The sequence below is a fragment of the Glossina fuscipes genome, unplaced genomic scaffold (genome assembly GCF_014805625.2).
Source record: "Glossina fuscipes isolate IAEA_lab_2018 unplaced genomic scaffold, Yale_Gfus_2 303, whole genome shotgun sequence".
Lineage (NCBI taxonomy): Eukaryota > Metazoa > Arthropoda > Insecta > Diptera > Glossinidae > Glossina > Glossina fuscipes.
The window spans coordinates 316,978-334,079 of NW_023998646.1; the positions used below are offsets into that span (position 1 = coordinate 316,978).

General features: G+C 34.8%; 1 protein-coding gene across 7 annotated transcripts in view; it reads left to right on the forward strand.

Moving 5' to 3' along the window:
• The window catches only part of LOC119642997 (gamma-aminobutyric acid type B receptor subunit 1), a 314,997-nt gene that overhangs the window by 81,879 nt on the left and 216,016 nt on the right, over positions 1-17,102 (forward strand). Inside the window, exon 1 of one of the 7 annotated variants that reach the window (XM_038042342.1) lies at positions 9,491-9,575. The exons of 5 other annotated variants lie outside the window; for them this stretch is intronic. The gene's annotated coding sequence lies outside the window, so the exon portion shown is untranslated. Of the gene's footprint in view, positions 1-9,490; positions 9,576-14,221; positions 14,308-17,102 lie in introns of those variants that run through there. One more of the 7 variants, XM_038042343.1, reaches the window with a different exon arrangement.

Below are 17,102 nucleotides of genomic sequence, written 5' to 3' on the forward strand. Positions count from 1 at the left end.
GTTGAGAGCTGGAGATTCTGGAGAATTTGGTATATTAGATTTTAGCATATGTTTTGTTATTTTGATATTTTCAATATTTGCAGTTGCTTTGGTTTTTTCAATATTATCTTTGGGAAGTGATGTAACTGGTTTCGCAATATAATTTTTGATTAATGGTGGAACAGGTTTTTCATTGGAAGCAGTTGCAGTTAAAGTCTTACTAGGCTCGATTTGCGAGGCAACAGCAGCATAGGTATTACTTTTGCCAATTCCATGGGCTACAGATGGATTTCTTTCCCGGTATGTGCGTCGCGCTTCGCCCACGCTACAGTAATTTTCTGTTTTGATTTTTAATATTTCACGCATCTGTACAAAACGTGGGCATTGTTTGTCTAACGCTGAGTGTTGATCATTGCAATTTATACAGAAACTACGGGTACAGCTTTCAGTATGTGGAGGATGACCACAGTTAGCACAAGATGCAGCATTAGTGCATCTTTTTGCCGTATGACCCAGGCGTTGGCAATTTTTTCACCTCATAGGATTTGGGATGTATAGTTCTACTTTACATTTATACCACGCCACATCAACTGTTCGCGGTAATCGATAGCGATCAAAAGTTAAAATAATCCTTCCTGTAGGAGAGCGTGCTTTTCCGTCATCATTCAGTTTGGTTAATTAATATACTTCAGTCACTCCTTGAATGCCCATTTCGCGAACAATTTCATCTTCCGGCACATGCTTGAAGCAAGGGGCATAAATTACGCCTCGAACCGAGGTAAGTTTCTCATGTAGTTTAGCTGAAATAGCTCATAGATTAGCTAAAGATTTGGCCTTTATGAGCTTTTCGGTTGCGCGCGGTTTTCCAGCGAGGACCAGTAAATTCCCATCGCGTAGAATCGAGATGGAGTCGATGTTTGTTGTAATGCTATCTAGAGCTTTTTTTATAGCAAAAGGGCTAATTTGGGAAATTGTTATTCGAGCATCGGTTGAAGAAATAACAATATATTTTTTATCAATAGGGGTTATATCGCTGATCGGCAACACCGGAAAATCTGAATTTTTACTGAAAGTAACATCTATAGACTTATGTTTTACAAATTTTGGATGTATTCATTTCTTACGGTGCTTTGAAATTTGTATCGGCTGTACCTCTACCATATTAAAGGTCTCGCAGGAAGGAAGTCATTACATGACTAAATTAAATTTATAATGTTTTATGGTGAAACTTAAACCACAATAGCAACTTGATATAAAAATTAATTGTACCAAATTTCCACCATAGTAACATACTCCTTGGACACCATCCTTCACAAATGTTGTCATGAAATGTAATCCTTCATATGGCAATAAAGTTAAAATGTTTAGCGCTTTACAGTGGGGCTGGGCGATGAATAATAAGAAAATTATTTTTGGAATATTTATACCATGTCGGTTCATGTTTTGGGCCCGCTGCACTGTGAAGGGGTGTTAATTACGCCCATGAAGCTATTCGTTTAAAATTAAATGAAATAGACGAAGGGGCGGAAGTTATTGTTATTTATTTTCCTGCCCGAACGTGTTATAAAAATGAGCTTTAAGCCCGAGTTGGCCATATTGCAGATGGGTAATAATATTATCTGAATAAGCCCTATGATGGAATATGGCGATGGTGTCCGTAAAAGTGTATGCGGTGGAATTGTATTATATATATCAGGGAAGTTGAATTTACATTTATATTGCAAGATAAGAACTCTGTGCCTACTCGACAGACACACTGACCGACAAAAGGAAGCTGCCCCGGACGTAAGTTTATAAAGCATCATCTTAACACTTAATAATACTTAATAAATGACACCACAGACCCAAAGCTTTTTAGAACTTTTAAGAATATTTTTAATGAAAACTTGAAAAAATGACTCGTTATTGAGGAACCTGTTTTAAAAAGCAACAGCGAGAATGGATATTTTTCTATGTTGATTTCTCGATAGTAGCGATGTCACGAATAGGCAGGGGCGAAGCTTTATAGCCTAAAGTATCTGCAGCAGGAAGCAATTTATAAATTTTTACCCTGTATTCCGTTTAATTATAAACACGGCCATCAGTACTGCAATCGATTAATTTGTTTTTTACGCGCCAGGGCGCATTACGTCTAGTATGAACAAAAGTGACCTATAAAAATAAGTTCTTATTGTTTTAATTGTAAGAAGAGAAGTTCTCGAATAATAACTTGTTTCGAAAATGGATATAAAAGAAAAATAAATTAAGAAACGAATATAATAATACATAATGTAACACAGGAAATGGGCTGACTGTTTGCTGTAGGCGTGTGCTTGGTGCATAAAGAAAGAAATGAAAGCGTGTGTTGATACAAAGAAATTACTTACAAGGATAAAAGGCAAGGAGTTCACTTTTAATTTATTTACGAATTATTTTTATACCCAGCATTGGAGGATAAAGATATTTTATTATTTTTCGCATACTGTTTGCAACATTCTACTATTATTACGTTCTCGCAATGTCAGAAAAAATTAAGATTGAGTATAAAACGTTGATACACACAATTCCAGATCAGTTTCAAATATCAAGCGAGGTTCTCTGCCAGCTAAAAGCAACTAACTGTCGTGTTATATGCATCGGAATACATATACTTGTAAGAGTTCTCGATTCAGTATAGTTAAATATGTCATAAATATCCAATTGCTATATTATCTTTACTAAACGCTTTTGTATTCGAACCCGTAAATAACTAAAATTACAAAATTCTGCATGAAATGTAAAAAGAAGAGAGCCACGAAAGTGGTCTACCCATGATCGATTTTGCACTGACCACACTCACTGTTCTTGTTGGCTTACCACAGACTTGCTTCCATCAAACATAGCCACGTCGACACCAACGTCAAATGGCTTATCTTTTTTCTTATTCCTTTTAATTTAATATATTTTTTTCTCTGCATTGTTTGGTGTTGGTTCTTGCCGTTAGTAGTTTGTATAGGTTAAGCTTAAGGCTTCAGACATACACGTAAACATCCGTACGCAGGTACATTCGCTTCCCTATGCAACAAACATACATATGTTGGCTTCCATTTAAGCTACCTTTGCTTTCGTTACACAAATAATAGCCTATCTGTCTGTTAAAATGCGCTTTGTTCTGAGGTAGGGTAAGCTGTAATGCAGGCAACAAACGAAAATCCAAGGGGAGTTACTGATACCCTTCTTACTTGCTTTTGGCGTGAAAGTTAGTGGTTATTTTGCGTAGTTTTTTTAAGCAAATTTCTTTTTCTTATTATTGGCATTGCTCTCTATTTTAATATTAAGAACGCGTATCTTTGAACCCCATTGGACTCACATTTTTAATAAAAGATTGACATAACATAAGAAAAATTAAAAATTACGTAAGGGATTGATCACGATTTAAGATAGTAAAACCCCGAAAATAGGCATGCAAGACTTTCCAAAATATATACTTTCTTGATAAGGGCATGGTTTTGTAATTTAGCCAAGTTCGTCTTTCCGTTCATCCCATTCCACTATCATTCAGTAAGGCGGCCAATTCCGGCTATTTTTCTTAGGCTTAGTTAATAGGGATAGATTAGATTAGCTATAATAGTGGTAAAGATTCCTTTGCCAATATGCCAAGATTATGTGAGGCCACCCACAACGTGTAACATATATTATTTTCAAACTCGAACCAAAAATGCACATAGCCTTTGTATAAAAGAGCTATTATCGGACTAATCCGCACTAAAAGAATATTTACAACATAATATCGGAAATGTGAAGTCCAATGTTAATCCATCGATTTTCCTCATATTCTTTCTTAATATTTGCATTATGTAGGTTGATGAAATAAATCAATTGCAATGGAAATTTTCAACTCAAGCTGAAATCTTAAAGCAGCTCAAAACAACACGTGTAGCTCAGTAAATTTTTATGGATAAACATCGGACGGATAGATAAGCTGAAAACGATTCAAAAGATGATTCTGAATTAAGTGGTATAATCAAAGGTGTATATGTCAGAATTCGTTCTTGGTCTTGGATACATTAGCACGAAGGTAGTACATACCCTGTGCAGTGAGTGTAGGATAGCTTTACTTTACTTGTGTTCCTTCTTAAAATCATTGATTAAAAATGTTAAAAGTTTTATTTTCAGCTTTGGTATTTTTTTCTTAATATATTTAAACTTGTACTTTTTCTCATCGCCGTGATAACAAGTTAGAACTTTAGGAAAAAGTTTCATCGATCGATGTGGGATGGCGCATGGTTGTCTTTATTCTATTTGACCGTAGAGATTTGAAAACCTTAAGAGGACGGTTTCTCGTACGTAAGGATCGTTAATCGATGGTCGAGTATGAAAGAAAATGATGCAGTATATGTTACTTTTCTTGTCTTGTAATGAGTCAAGTTTTTAATGCATGTAATTTAGGTTTTTTTATTTGTCTTTATAAATTTTTGTTTTCAATTTTATAATACGATAGACATATGTGTTCAATTGTACTATCAAATTTATGAAGGAATATCGCCCATCTTGAAACTCATTAAGATACATCTTTCTTTTTAATTGTCACTGCAGAGGCATTGCAATTTATATTTTATCTTTATTTTAATCCAGGTTACATAAACTCGCCACTTCTTTAAAGCCTCAATAATTGAAAAAGTTCCTAATTCGAATGGGCGATGTCTTTGTTCGATTAAACTTGTGTTTCGACTCATATATGTAATTGTTGATCATCTCGGTCCTTCTATAATAATACAGCTCCCTATCCATACATGCTCGTGCCAGTATATATTTCAGTTAATGCATTACGCCCGCGTAGTGGCAAAGCTGGAGCGCTGACGTGGTGGTGCTTTAACTTTTGAACGCTAACGGCTCAATATTCCGTACTATTATATTATAAAATTTAAAAATATTATTACTCCCTATTTTTTATTTGTTGTCCTTACAAAACATGTCCGGTAATAGCTTCGTTACAATGGCGTAATTAAGTACAAATCTTCCGAAATGTGATGTAGGACCCAAAAATCTTTTTAGTGTTTTAAAACGAAGAACTATTGAAATACAAGCACAAAATTGTACGATAATTTAAGATCCTGGGAAGTTCTTCCGTTTCCAGTGAATGGCAACATACTGAAGGATAGCGGATCTATTCCGACCAGAAAAATTGGTTTGGTTTTGGTTAAAACAAAATTATTTGAGCTGACAATAACTTTCAATTAAGTAGCGAGGAATTGTTAGAAAAACATCAACCGCAAGTTATGGAAAATTTGATCACACCGACCAAGTCGCCAAATTATAAGAAAGTGAAGAAAATTTAGTAAAATAGAACTGAAAGATTATTTACATAAATTTCTGCAAATTGTTAATCTTTTCTCCAGACGCTTGATGCGGGTAAGATGCCATGAACGTACACTTGGTTTTCCACTTCTTTAGAATTTATCTTCTTAGAAAATCGACCAATTTTCATGAAAATTGAAGTCACCATAAATGACATTTTCGTAACAATATAATTATAAATTTGTAAAATTTAAAAGAAGAATTCATAAAATTTGCAAATTGAATGTGCCTCTCAGAGATGAACACATAACCTAAGCTTTATTACGTTTGCAGCCTAAATTTGATTTTTTCTTAGCAATACATTTTACACATTAGTGGACAAAAACGTTTCAGCTTTGATGTCACTACTTCAATGTTCGCCAGTGCTCCGAGAGGAGCAAAGAAACGCCTATTATCAGAGCAAGGCAGCTTAAATGCATTACCACATATTCTGTAGGATTTGAACATAACATTTTAGAAACATATAAAAACGAGTAGGCATATGTTCGAGGCCAATACGAATGTCCAAAGGGGTGGGTGGAAAACCTGGAATCCGAACTATACATATGGTCAAGTCCCCGCGGCTACTTCACTCAGCTTACCTCCCACTAACGAGTTTGTAGACGTTACGTCGCTATCTTTTAATGACGCTTAGGGTTTCATCCTTCTCTTTAACTAATAATTCTACAATAGTAAACTATAAGTTATTACCCCTACTGTTAGCAATCAGATAACAAATTCCACAAATTTATAATACTATCAAGAACGCTACGAAAAATGGCCAACGTAGTTCCTCTCAAGTTAGTTATGCGGATGCGACAAGATTATCTCCTCTTAGTGGCTCGAAAAAGGCCCAGTTTCTAAGAAAGAAAAATAACAAATACTTATCCGTTCATAGCTCTTCTTGTGCAAATGGAGAGCGAAAAACTAAATTTCTTCTTTTACTCTGTGACCATCGTTTACCAAAATGTCGGGAACCTAAATCCAAAAGTCGGTCTGTTATTATCTGGTATTAATTAGTTCAGAATATTCGGCTATGGTTTTTACTAAAACCTGGCTAAGCCTGGTCTGCACTCGTTAGATCTTTGCGCAACACGTTTCATGTTTTTAGAAAAGATCGTCGCGTCTTAATTGGTATATCAGATGTATTTCTATCGTATTCATATTCCTTCCTCTTAACGAAGTGAAATTTTTTGTTCTTGTGAAAATGGGCAATATATATAAAACCTACTGGTATGGTCACAGCGTTGGGGGATTTTAGTGGCTGCGGTGCCACTTGGTGTCTTAGTATCAAGGCAGGCTGCATGGTTCCCACTTCAACTTTTGAAAGAACCATTGCGTTTTTTAATAAATTATATAATTGAAATCTTCTTCAATGTAATCATGTAATGGGAGACTCTTAGTTCTTACCTTTGTTAATTTCGATGAAATAACTGTTAATGGCTGTCTAGAATTATCAATCTCACTCGTTTAAATCTGCAATATCATATTAGTAAACCAAACTCTACTTGAGAATATGAAAATCCTAATGTCTCCACTTTGTACACTTAACTATTTCCGCCACACACAGTGAGTTTCATTAATGTTTGGGTTTTTTGCTCGACAAAAATTAAACGCTTGTTAAATATAAATCATCATTGTCCAAGCACAAAAGTTTTTTTTATTAATTTCTAATACTAGGGAACACATATTAAAATATAAAAAGACAAAAACAGAACATTATTCCAGTAGACAAGAAAACTAAATAGCTTCAACAACTTTAAAAACTTAACGTCATTAATATTGGGTTTTATTCATATAAGGAAGAACACCAAGAAAAAAGACAGCATATTATTAATAATGCAGATATATAGGGGTATCCTTTTTGCCTAATAACGTCTTTGAAACGTTTTCAGAAAACACGTTGTAAGGAAGCGATTTTGCTTACGAAATACAAGTCCGTCCGCCTTAGACATCTATCCCCAATCCGCAGTCAGCAAGTCCGATCTGTCCACGCATGCCGTTCTGTGAGCAATACACGGACAGCCCCCTCCAATATCAAAACCATAAAACACACACTAAGTATACCTATACCTTGTACAGATAAAATCATAATATCACACACTAAATATGTCTATACCTTGTAACGAGAACAATGTCTAAACACCTATTATACAGGCCCACGTGAGTTAATTCATAGAAACGCACACCACATGTGTGTAAAGAGAAAAGTACAAGCACATAGTGAGGATGCCTCTGTAAAACCACAGAAGCACACCACAGCACAGATTAAGAACCCCAGTGTACCAAAAAGCTTAGATCCAAATTTCAAAATGTAATAGCGGAGTCAAGAACTCAATTAAAAGGAAAAAAACTCAGATCCAAGAAATTAAGAACCCCAGTGTACAAACAGCTTAGATTCCAAAACCTCAAAATATTTGATAGCAGAGCCAAGAACCCAAATAAAAGAAAAACTTAGATGCAAGAAATCAATATGTGAAGAACCCAAGTAGAATCTCAAAATGTTTAAGAATTCAAAGGCTAAATAAAACTCAAAGTATAAATACAAGTAAAATCCCAAAATGTTTAACAAGCAGAATTGAACTTAGGTAGAAAATCTATGCATGCAAAACAACTTCAGCAAGAATCTCTATGTGTAAAAATGCGCAAAATGTACAGCACCGTTAGGGTAAACAAAACAAGCAGAATTGAACTTAGGTAGGAAAAAAAATAATAAGAACATACGATAATGCATAAACTGCATACACAAAATGTACAAAGACACGATCGCACATGTAAAAACACACAAAGCACATGCAAACACAGTGCACAAGCACTCACATACCTAACGGTTATGAATCACGCGATTTGGTACCTGAGTGCTTGTGAGTAGACATTTGAACAAACTTAGTAATAAGTTAGATGTAAGTTGGTTAAGTTGTGTATAAGTAGGATCATGCAAGTCGCAACTGATCATGCAAGACTGCAGCCAACCTAAGCTAAGCATACCCATAAGCATATTACCTCAAACTTATGTAAACACATAGAGCATGTTGGTATTAGGACAAGCGAGTGAGACTCAGGCTATAAAAGAACAACGCATCGCACAGACTCGTTCATTTCGGTGTCATAGCTGCCTGGAGGTAAGTGGTTACAGACAATATGACAAATCTCTTTTTTTTTGACATTACGGATAGAGGATGTGTCGGTTGGTATAAATCGCCATCCCTGAAAGACTTGGTAGGACAACTGACCTTATGGATGAGGGATGTACTGGCTGACTGAAGAATACTTTGTCGTTGTAATTTCCGACGAGTAGCGGAACAGGGACACCCCGGCGGCAGCTATGATACTGGCAACGTATCCGGTTCTTTTCTTCCAGCACCCCGCGATATTAAAAGCGAACAGAAAGTGAAAGTCTAACGTCGTAAGAAAAGAAAATAAAACGGTAAGCGCGCAACAAAGTCGGGTCACCTCGCTGGTTCCTTTTCCTTGCCCCGGCCATTTTCTACAAACATTGCTGTACTTCCGACCAGTAAAGTGGAACCAATAAAGCTAGGAAATTATACACCATTCCCCCCGAAGGTCCGGATTTTTACTACAAATTTCTTGCAACGAATCCTGGCTTGACTGAGTCACACCCCGCCTAAGGAAACTCGTTACAACGTTTCTAAGTTCGTTTCATTTGCTCCACAGCAGCAAATATAGCATCGTATATAACATCGTCGCAAATATAACATCCTCAGCAGCAAATATTTGCCAGGAGAAATTCTACCCTTAGCTTCCTATTACGTTCTTGTAACAACGGCTTACGGCCAGCTTGGCAATGGTTTTCTGAGTTGTTCAAGTTATCTAATTTTCTTGCCTACTGAAACAATGTTTGATTTTTTAAAATCCTACACCCCTTGTGGTACAGGGTATACTAACTTATTGCGGTCGTGCGTTACACACAGTAGTGCTTAAGACGGATCTACCTTTTATTTATCCATCTGTCTGCCCGTGCGTCTGATGTCTGTCCATCTATATTTGTGTTGAAGCTACAAGTCCCAACTTTTTGGATATTTTGTAATACAGTGAGATGTTTCTTCCCAAGGACGAATGGTGCGCTTTTGGCTTATGTGAGGATTAAACTTATATTACATTAGATTGCGTCTTGGGCCCGCTTCCTCAAGAATGCGCACATGAAAAATATGCCATTATTTGGAAAAAATATATAAATTTTGTGTTCTATAATTAAAAGAAGAATTGTAGTAGTACAAAATTCTGCAACTGGCACGCTGTACTTCTATACATACTGCAACTAATTTTTCGAACCACGTTGGGTAAGCGTTTACTATTTTGTGCATAATTATTGCAAATAAGAAAAACACTAGATACTCTTTTCCACTTTCTAGACTTCCAGGTTTTAGCTTGTCGATAATTGACAATCTAAGCAACGCTTCTAGGGTTTCTTTATCATCTATGTGAACACCAACTTCCAGGTTCCCATTTAGTAATTCGCGACAATGTAAGCCATAGTCAATATCTGTGCAACCAGGCGGATCTACTGAGCATATATTAATACCTCCAGGATCTACACATGCCGCGTAACCCTTGAATTGAGTTAAAATTTAAATCTAAAGATAAGTAACAGGCACTGAGTAAATTATTTCAGGAGCTATAGTCCAAGGCATGTTGGGTAGACAAGTAAGAACTCCTTCAGAAAATTTGCTATGGGGACCAGCATGTTTCAATAGATTGACTTCACTCTCTGTGTCCACATCGTCCAAAGGTCCCAGCGATCGAACGAAATTAGAAATGATAAGCATCTTCTTTTGAGGCTTTGTAACACTATCCCTGAAATAATATCTTGAAAACCTTGAAATTAAGAAACGAAAAGAAAAAGGCAAAAAGGTCGAAAAATTTCATACAAAAATTCTATTTCCAACAAGAACAACAACAGCCAGTTAAACATGCAGGAAATTATAATTGAATTTTAACAAAATTATAAAGAAAAACGGAGAACAGGGGGAGGGAGCTGATTTTACAAAATTAAACTCTTTCAATTATTGTCAATTGTAAATAAATACAGACTCAATTATTATCAATTATAAATAAATTTAGACTGACTTTTTCAATGCTTTCTCAATTGTAAACAAATTTAGACGCTTAGTCTCAGATGTGACCAGATTTATACGCTTAGTCTCAGATGTGACCGATTCATAGCCGTTTTCCAATGCAAAAGGCACTTGCCCTTTTTTGCTTTCCCTTAGGTCACCAGGCCAAAGCTTGTTAGGTTAACAGAGGAAAGATTATGGCGGTATAACACAAGTAACGTGTTTTTGGTAGCAAGTTTAACTATGGCCTCTTGTATCTAAAGCTGCCATCTGAACAAATTTTACGGTAATCTTGTAGTGCGACTGTAAGAGGAACGGATGCTTATGAGATGTAATAGCTGGGCCCGCTAGTTCATGAGAGGTGGGAGAAGTTCTATATTTTTGCTCACGGATGGTTACAACCAAAAGAAATTGCACGTACTTGCCCCTTATCGACGATGCGAACTGACGAAGCCTAACCTACCGTACACAGGAGGATCCTATATTCGCCTAGGACCTTTCAGTACACATCCTGCCTGTCGGTCTCCCCCCAGTCCCAAATAATTTATGGGAGATCCTAAACTAATTTTCTCTCAAATTTAAGGAAAACCATATTTTATTTAATTTTTTTTCTTTCCTTTGCGTATTAATCAATATTTAATATGTTAAAACAGATTGGTAGATAGTTACGGAGGATTTATTCAGTTCTAATTATGTATTTAGGCATTTATCTATATATTTATATATGTATTCTTGTAGGAAAATGAGTAGGCGATGTTTTTTTTTCTAGAGGTACATTATCCCTGCGAGTTTCACTTAACTTGCTTATTTTCTATTAAGATATGAAAAATATGAAAATGGGATGTATATGTGAGATTATTTGAATTCGACCTCTGCTATAAAATTATAGAACATTAAAACTTCAAGGTTCTTTCTCAATAACCCCTTTCTTGCATCTTTTGTTAGAGGTATACGTACGTTAGAGGTATCGTTTGTTAGAGGTATACTTACACGAAGCACTGCCTTATTAATTCTTCCGATAACTTTAAAAAATAGCTTACTTTCATTGTTGTGGCTTAGCCTCAAAAAGAAAAACGGTATCACGCCTGCCTGATTTTTTATATTCTAAGACTGTCATAAACCACGTGAAGTTACTCATTTGGCTAATTTATTTCGTTTCTTTCTAACGAATTTGAAATGCGTGCTATTGTACCATCTTTTACAAATTGGTCTTTCTGCTTATTTGACAACTAATTCGACAATTTTCCATTTCAGGACAAGGATTCATAATACTAATATGATTTAAAAACAAAACTTGATAAAAGTCTTAAACGATAAAGTTTATGAACACAAAAGAAGGAAAACTGTAAAAAGAGAATCAATCTCAATTTATAGAAATTCTTCACACTATATGTGTTTTAATAAAAGCAAATGTATATAAAGAAATATTAAAGACTAAACGTTGCAATAACAATCATTGAAACATAATATAACATAGTCATGAAATTGTATTAAGAAGTTTTTATAAAGAATGTACATTTGTATATATATAAATAAAATAATTATGTTCAGACTTAGACATTTATTTATTTATTTATTCTAATTCTACTTATACATGAGACGCAACTGAACAAATAAGGGAAAAAAAAAAGAAAAAAAGCATGTACACAACCCACAACCGGTACAGGACCAAATTGCAAGTGAGCCCCTAAGCCATCGCAAACATACACAAGCTTGGCAACCGATAATAGTTAACAACAATTCATTTTCGAATCTTAACGACTTTTAAGGATAAAAGCTAGTTCAAGTACGACATAGGCAAATCGCGCGTATTAAGCAATGCTGCTTTAATAGACTTTAAGGAGTCCGATAACGAGGATAAGTGATAGACGTCATTTAGGTTCTTGCAAACTATTCTGAGCAGATTAAACATAATTATATTTACACTAACTAAGCTTAACTAAGCTAAAGTGCCTAGAGAAGCGGTTAGGGACATTAAAGCTTATGACAAGTAAGCTCTAACAAGTTGGTGACTGCAAATCGCACTTTCCGGAAGCGAACGAATTAATGGCAAAGGCCAAATGCTGGGTCACAATTCGCTCGAACAACTTGGGCAAGACACTCAAGTTGGCTATGCCTCTGTAGTTCTCAACAAATTGTCTACTTCCACTCTTGTGGATAGGAATAAGGAAACTACTCTTCCAACACGAAGGGAAAACACCTAAATTCATGGACTGGTTAAAAATCTTTGAGATAACGCCACATAACTCGACAGCGCAAGATTTAAGTACACATAATGGAATTCCATCTGGTCCTGGCGCACAAGAATATTTTAGAGAACTCAACCCATTAAAAACGTCGTCTTCCGAAATAACCAAGTTAGGAATTGAAACCGAGTTAGTTATAGGATATGGGTAGTTTGCTGATAAATTTAAATTAGCAATCGAAAAGTTTCGTCGAAAATACTCAGCAAACAGATTTGAGATTTCAAAATCATCCGACGAATCAGAGCCATTAAAAGAAACTTGAGAGGGATATGTGGAAATTTTTCTTTTAGAGTTAATAAATTTAAAAAAGTATTTAGGATTAGCAAACAGAGAGGATTTAATGAACTTAAGGTATCTACTGTAATAATGATGGTTGAGGGAGTTAAATCCATGCCTCGCCACCGAGTAAGCGAAATAGTCGAGCGCAGAGCCACTTTTCGAATATTTTTTGAATAGCGTGTTTTTTCTATTCTTGTAATATTTAATTGTCTTATTAAACCTGCTTCGAGGTCGGCACTGCTTAATCGGAGCAGATGCAGCAATAGCTAGATTTAATGTATTGTAGAGCGATAACAATAAGCTTTCAATGCTTCCGCTTGAGATATCAAGCCTCATATGTGAAAGACGATGTTTTAGCAATACAATATTGATTTTATGAAAATCATAACATTTATTTAAAAAAGTTTGAATTTGCACATTAAGGCAGTTCAACGAACCATCATTCATATGTTGAAAGGAAATGCACATTGATAAATGATAAGGGTCCCCAAGTATACTAAAAGGTGGGCAGCGATTTACGTTAATCTCAGGAAAGTTGGCAAAGCGGAGATCAAGCAGTCTACCATTACAATTACGGGTACGATTATATTGAACCAAATTATGATCAAACAATTCATTAAGAACACAACAGCCCTATCAGACGTTGAAGTAGTAATCAAACAGCCAGAATTATCAACGTTGCACCAAGTGACTTGAGGCAAGTTGAAGTCACCCAATGCAATGACCAAATCGTTAGGTCTAGATCGCTTGGCCACTTCACAAATGATGGCAGCGTGTTTCTTGTAAATGGAGATATCAGAATTTGGGAGAATATAGGAGCAGGTTACAAAAAGCTGTTTATTGGGCACTATTGCACGAATGGCGATAAATTCAACGTCTGGAGAAGTGGGAAATTTTATTGAATTGGGCGGGACTGACACAGATATTGCAATTAATACACCAATGCGATTCACTCGATCCTTTCTGAAGACTTCTTTGCTGCAAGTTTATGTAGCAAAGCATGAATTTTGAATTTTTATGTTCCATACTTGCAGTAATAGTTTTTACACTACCGTACTAACTCTGGCATATAACTCAACTAAGAAAAAATTAGTGAAATAACTTTATTGATAACTTTATTAATGTTCAAACAAAGAACTTCGTGTTTACATTGAATTTTTTTTACTTAACGCAGCGTATCTTCGGTTGTTGACTTGCTGAATTGTGGAGGAGGAGGAAATTTAAATGTTCCAAATACTACGAAGTAGAAAATTACTGCAACAACCCTCTCTGACGACAAGTTCGTCCGCATAATTGTCCGTTCCTTGCAAAAGTAGCGCTCACCTGTAACTATATAAACTCTAAAGGTAGTTGGTTTCTCTGTCCAATTCGTCTGTTAAGTACCTTACAATTGCACATAAAAGTATTGGCATCTCTCTGCAACTATCATTAAAGTAAGTAAGTTTTATAATATGTGCAAAATATCTTTTTCTTTGTTTCGTAGCATTATTTTGATATATTCCATTTAGGTCATACCTGGGTGCCTCCCTTATACACTCATATTTTTGAACATTTTGTGTTAATTCTTCTCATCATATTCGTACAAGTGGTTTTATATAATATATAATCTTATATATATATATGTGTATATAGAAAGAGAGCATTTATCTCCCCTTGAACGTCTCCTGATTAGTTTTATTCAATTTTTAGAGACCTGGCGTTCGATTTTCGCATGGCGACGTTACGCAAGAAATTTTTGTGCCAAGCAAAACATAACTACGCAGCAAAATAAGCATCACAGCAACAAATCGGGATAGATCGAACGATGAAACTTTCTTTCGTGGCATAAACTTAGCCAAGGTCGTCAGAAGAAGAGCAAGCGTGACCTCGTGAAGCTGGTTTATTCATTTGATTTGTTGTAGGTATTGCTTCGTCGCGCTTATTATTTTGTATCTTGGATAAATTCCCTTCTTTTAAGCCCTTGAAATAACATTTGCAAAAAGTCTTGCTTATTTTAGAGAAAATGTGTGTAGAAGTGGAAGCTTTTTTTTAAAGGAAAAACAGAAACTGCATATATTGACGAATTAAGAGGAAAAATATTGAAGCAGCGTGGAAAATTTTTCAAAGTTCGAAAGTTGGTTGGTTCGCGAGAAAAATCGAAAGATAGCTTGCGGTCTGTTTCAAAGAAATTAAAAATAAACCTTTTCAAAAGGTAACCGAAGTGCAAACCCCGCCATCCGCTATGCGCTATTGTTCATGCGTCTTGTTCATGTTACTAAACTTTGACCACTGATGAGATGAATGTTATAAAAATAAATAAAAGGAGAGAAATTTAAACGGCATTGTCGTCGTCGAAAATGCTGTTTTATAATGTTCGCGATGGCATCATATTCGGCAATTACATCACATATGAAGAAAAGAAGTTCATAATGATTTGCATTCCGTGAGGTTGGATAAGTATGGTTTAGAAATTTCCGAAAATTACTGAAACAAATCCATGCCTCATATAAAAGGCAATTATTGCACTTTACTTCAAAATGGAAAATAGCGCATGAAAGTGAACATTCAGACTGACCAAGCCGTATGTATAATAAATGCAACACACTTTTTATATCTTCTTGTAGTCACGGCATATTGTCTTCACTGTAGTTGAATTTGAGCAGCAAAAGAAAATTTGCTTTTTCGTATTTCGGATTTATCTCCTAACGAAGCACGGAGATAGCGTAATTTAACTCACTCGTTTCCACGAAATCGACATCGGAATCTCGATTAAATTTATTTAATTATTTATTAATAAACCCAATTGCTTCCTTCCGTTGTGTCCTTAATTTGTTTGTTTGTTGTTGAAAAACGTCAAAACTACAATGCTTTGTTTCTGATCGACAAAAATGAAATACAATTGTACTTCTGAGAAAACCGAAACAATCTTACACACGTAAAATATTTGAAAACGCGTTCTCCAATAAAGCTCTTGAAAACTGCTATAAATAATAATGAGGATTATGTTCCATATTACAATGTTTCTGTTATCCCAATTGCTAAGACGTACCGGGGCGAAGAACATCTTGCGGACTTTTCATATTTTTATTAATATGGAATAATTTCAACGAACGCGTAAAAGAAAACGAATCTTCATTTCACTGGCTTTTATTTAATATCATAATTTTCTTTGTCCAAATTTGCCGTTAAGTTCACTGACCGTAAATAATGGATGGAATGGAATAAACTTTATATATTTTGAGCGTTTTTAATTAAATTCGCTTTTTTCAATTATTCTACTTAAGTAGAGACAAAAAAAAGATGAGTTTAATATGACCGAACTTTAATTTCTGATGTCCGTTGCAGTCGTGTATTTTGCTTGTGCACATTTGTATATCTTTTAACATTTGCTTTTTTTAAGGGTATAATAATAATTTATTTTGCGCGCAGAATAGAAAAACGCTTAAAACTTGGATACAATTAAACTCTATATAAAATAATAACGAAAGCAATTAAAGCTTCACAATAGAGACGGACAAAATCCGAGTTAAACAATAAATTAAATTTCATAAAACTAACAATTCCAATATTTATTCACATAAATAGCAAATAATTATATAATAATCGTTAATTAATCGATGATGATGTATGTTTTCCCTAACGGCAATAATGAAAGGAAAAATGTCATATAAAAAACTGCGTAAATTTTAAATAGTTATAATAATAGTAAATAATAAATAGTTATATAAATATTTTTCTTTAATTTAAAATTTTACATTTTCATGAACTCTAAAATCAAACCTTTTTTATATTTTTATTATTTATTAATATTTTTATAAAGAAATGTAATTACAAATATGTTATAAAAAGCCTACTACAAGAAAATTTTGATACTGGCCTAGTAATAACCTGGGGAGGAAATGTTATAATAGAAATACTCCCAACTTGATGACAGAGGGAAGGGAAGTTTAAGTATCTAAAAGTTAAAAATTCCTACTATGGGTCCTACTGTTTCTTACTCTTACTATTACAAAAAATATGTTTTTATACTAAATTTTTAAGAATTCTTTATGATATGGAATAAAAACGTAAGTCAAAATTGTCTAGATAAATAGAAAGGGCTTATCTCGATTTGCCTTTCTCAATACGGTTCATATCACAAGGTCGTGCTTTTATTTACAACCAATTTCTTTAAAGGTAGGATTATTTACAGTTTACTTATTTTGACAGCATTCTTACCTTAAACTTTCTTTTCGACTCAAATGTTCTT